Source organism: Mus pahari, chromosome 5, assembly GCF_900095145.1.
Source record: "Mus pahari chromosome 5, PAHARI_EIJ_v1.1, whole genome shotgun sequence".
Classification (NCBI taxonomy): domain Eukaryota; kingdom Metazoa; phylum Chordata; class Mammalia; order Rodentia; family Muridae; genus Mus; species Mus pahari.
Window position 1 is genome coordinate 122,797,604 of NC_034594.1, and position 4,818 is coordinate 122,802,421.

Below are 4,818 nucleotides of genomic sequence, written 5' to 3' on the forward strand. Positions count from 1 at the left end.
TGTCATAATGAATCGCATTTATTTTGTATGCTAACTTAAATTAATAATACTTTTCTTCTGTGACCACATTTGTCTGTGGTCACATCTATCACAGTATTATTTTTTCCATGCCCCACTGTGAAGGGATTGTGGTTTATCTTACTACAGACATCTGGATATGTTAGTTATAACAACACAGAACCATTTTAGAGACCTGACTTTATACAGAAAGTCTTTATTCCAGAAGAAAACATTTGACTACCAGCTGAAACAATATGAAAAGTTGTTCATTTCTGCAACATGATCATGCTGCCTTCCAACTCAGGATATCTGAAACTTCTCCTACCTCCTTGACACATGGTTGTAATTTAGACCAGTTACCACAGAGGTGTCTTTGAGAGCATTGAAGGGTAGTTGGGTCATATATACTTGGCAGTTTTACAATTATCTTTACTCTTAAGTCTCACCTGCTTTATTTCGTGTTAGTCTTTCTTGTATACATTGTCCCTTTTTTTCTGAGAAGCGATCTCTACAAAGATTCTTCATAGATGCTGTTGTTACTTCAAACTCTAGAAAGCTGAAGTAATTAAAGTTCACCTAAAAATACCCTTTAAATGGATGTGATGGTTTGTATATTCTTGGACCAGGGAGTGGCACCATTTGAAGGTGTGGCCTTGTTGGAATAGGTGTGACCTGGTTGGAGAAGGTGTGTCATTGTGGGTGTGGGCTTAATACTCTCACCCTAGGTGCCTGGCAGTCTTCCACTAGCCGCCTTTGGATGAAGATGTAGAACTCTCAGCTCCGCTGGCACCATGTCTGCCTGGATACTATCATGCTCCTGCCTTGATGATAATGGACTGAATCTCTGAACCTGTAAGCCAGCCCCAATTAAATGTTTTTAAAATAAGGCTTGCTTGGTCCTGGTGTCTGTTCACAGCAGTAAAACCCTAATTAGGACAATAGAGCCAGGTGTGGTGGCACATGCCTTTAATCCCAGCCCTTGGGAGGCAGAGGCAGGCGAATTTCTGAGTTCGAGGCCAGCATGGTCTACAGAGTGAGTTCCAAGACAGACAGGACTACACAGAGAAACTCTGTCTCAAAAAAAAAAAAATTAAAAAAGACAATGGACAACGAGGAAAACATTCAGAGAAATAAACTTCGTTGAATTCTGACTTGCACTTTGATATTGCAAAAACTGACAAAAAAAAAATTAATTATCATTCGGTCTCAAGTCTCCCAATATATTCTGAGGAAGAAAATTATTCCAGATGAGTTGAGTTTATATGTGGGTCTTGTAAGTTTTAGTGTTACTGTTTAAAATACAAGCAAAAAATTAAAAGAAAACAATGATAAACATTAAAAAAAACAAAAAGATCAGAAGTATCTCATTAACACAAGTATTTAGAACAAATATGAATCTTTTGAAATTGAGGCAACACATAGAAAAGCTTTGGATTTTCTAACCCACATTTAATTGATTGTGTCATACAGTCTTTGGGAGTTATCGAATATGTGCATGTGTGCATATGTTCTCTACTGGCACATGAACATTACATTTTTATTTGCTCTGTGTGTGTGTGTGTGTGTGTGTGTGCACTCACGCATGCACGCATGCACGCACGCACACTTGTTTGATCCTTTGTTTAAGGAATGGTCTTATGTAACTCTGGCTAGCCTGCTACTCACTTTGTAGACCAGGCTAACATCAAATTCATAAAGATCTACCTACCTTTGCATCCCAAGTGCTGGAATTAAAGGCCAGCACCATTACCACATAGAAGAACACACCACATTTCTAATAAAAGACACTGAATCATTGAAATGGAACAGGTGTGGGAAGTACATTGGGTCAGTTTCAAATGCACAGAAGCCTGGGAATTTAACAGTGCCCTTTCTGGGAAAAGCAACTTTCTTTAAAAAAATTAATTAGACATTATTGGAAAGCTGTCATTTTACATCAGAGGAAGCATCTGCTTCATGATCAGTTAGTTAAGCAACCTCTATGAGCCATTTCAAAGGACTAAGTGTTCTTGATTCCAATGGCTTATGTAGCATAGTATTGCTATGTTGCTGAGGCAGAAATTGAAGCTCTGATTCCTCTCCATTCATTTCTCAAGCTCTGGGATTACAGGTGTTTGCTATCATGCCTGGCTTAAAATTGACTTAAATTTTAATCAGGAAAATAATATTCCAATTCTTTTCCAAAAGTGTTTTCAATTAAAAAACAAAGTTCTATCCTTGTCTAGCAAACATTTTAAACTGTTTAAAGTAAATATTGATTTCAAAAAATGTTCAAAGTATTTTAAAAATATTAAATAAGAAGCTTAGGTGCCTAATTTGAGGTACATTGTCTTATTAGTAGAAACTGATTGAGAGTAAGATTTATTTTTCACTACCCTCTAAAATAATAATTTGCAAACTATAAAGCTGTGCTTACTCATTACTGCATTAAGAATAAATCTACATGGTATGGTTTAACTGTAAGTGATTCAAATTTAAGCAAATAGCAGTCTTCAAGAAGTGATGTTTATCATTATAATTGGGTAATTGCAATTTGTAATAAAGTAAAAATTTTCATGACAATTGAAAGTACATTGTGCCAATAATTATACTAGCAACAAGCAAGCTGTCTTCATTTTACAACACCTGAAGACATTTAAAACAATCATTAGACATTTCAGCAACTACCAGTAAAAGACGTTGTGCTGTAATCACCAGTCTCTATTAGGAAAAGGGGCTTCTTATGCTGTGTTGATTTGCATACATGTTGATAAAATGTTATTTAAAGTACAATGTGATTTCCTTGCCTTCCTTAATTTCTCTTTTTCCTCTATGCTGAGTATTATAAGATCTGTATTCTATCTGCCTTGTTTCTATAAATTCCATCAGGAATTCCAGTCATGTTTTTCTTTGAAATATGTTGTGTAAACATCGTTGGCATAATCTGAAATTTTCATAGGATGCAGCTGCAGGCCCTCTGGATAAGAATTTTTACTTGAAAAAGATCCCAGGATTATTCAGATGCACATAAAAGTTCTGTGTGTGGTTTCATTCAGAAGTAGTACATACTATTAGAATACTATCAGACTCTGTAATGTGAACATTTCAATATTAAGTTTGAGAACTCAACCACTTAAATTTTAAACTGAAAGAAAATAATATATTAAAGTTATTAAATTAACTTAAAAGACAGGTTAATGTTGCTGAAATTTTATCCCTTCAATTTCTTCTTATAATAAATGATGTAGAAATGAACACAATAGTTTCAAGGACATTAAGATGTACTTTTATTCCAAATGACACTGACACTTAAAGCATCTGGGCTTATCTTTACACACACACACACACACACACACACACACACACACACCAGAAGGCACTATGTTCTTAGTACAAGGTAATAAGATAAAATGTCCCACATGCAGTCACTTCCTTCAGGAACATGATGTTCTGGTGGTTTATCAATAGAAGTTATATGTAGTAAATGTATAATCAAAGACAATTAGAACACACATGATAAGAAACAATATTCTACACTCACTGATAAGTAGATATTAGCCCAGAACCTAGAATACCCAAGATACTATTTGCAAAACACAAGAAAATCAAGAAGAAGGAAGACAAACACGTGGATACTTCATTCCTCCCTAGAATAGGAAATGAAATAACCATGAAAGGAGTTACAGAGACAAAGTTTGGAACCAAGAAGAAAGCATGGACCATCCAGAGACTGCCCTACCTGGGGGTCCATCCCATAATCATCCACCAAACGCAGACACTATTGCATATGCCAACAAGATTTTGCTGAAAAGACCCTGATATAGCTGTCACTTGCCAGTGCCTGGCAAATACAGAAGTGGATGCTCACAATCATCTATAGGATGGAACACAGGGCCCCCAATGGAGGAGCTAGAGAAAGTACCCAAGGAGCTGAAGGGGTTTGCAACTCTATAGGTGGAACAAAAAATATGAACTAATCAGTATCCCCAGAGCTCATATCTCTAGCTGCATATGTAGCAGAAGATAGCTTAGTCAGCCATCAATGGGAAGGGAAGCCCCTTGGGCTTGCAAACTTCATATGCCCCAGTACAGGGGAATGCCAGGGCCAAGAAGTGGGAGTGAGTGGGTAGGAGATCAGAGCCGGGGGGGGGGGTATAGGGGACTTTTGGAATAGCATTTGAAATGTAAATAAATAAAATAATAAGAAAGAAAAAAAGAAACAATATTTTAAAAGAATAATCACTTCTCCAATTATGCTAACAGTACAGATAGAACAAAATGGTTGTAATTGATACAAAAAATAAAACTTACTATTAGAATTTTTTGCATGATAAGAGACTGAAAAGAAAAGAGATAAAGAGAGCATAGATTTCTTTTTGAATATCCAGGTAGAAGAGAGTGAAAAATGGGTGGGTATGTGAGGGAGGGCCTGTAGGATAATGAAGGAAGATGTGCAGCATGCAAACTTGAAGTTCAGGGTTTATTTCCAGCAGTTCGTTGGCCTCTAATTGGGAACTAGCCAAAGTCTGAGGGCCACTAGGAAGCAATAGCAGCTGTGTACCTAAGTCTTCTATCATGCTTCAAACAACATAATATATCCTCCATAAAAGCTGAATGACACCTTCATTAAAAATCATACAAACAACAAAAATGAAAACGAGAGATGGCAAGCCTGCATGGGGACCATCAAATTGAACTGGATCTTAGAAGGTATCTACAATATGAGTTCTCACTATGTCCCGGGCAATTTGAACAATGATCTCATTCTGTGTCTATCACAACTATGTATTGTAGACATTGTTATTTTGAGCCTCAATTAGAAATAGAGAAATATGGTCT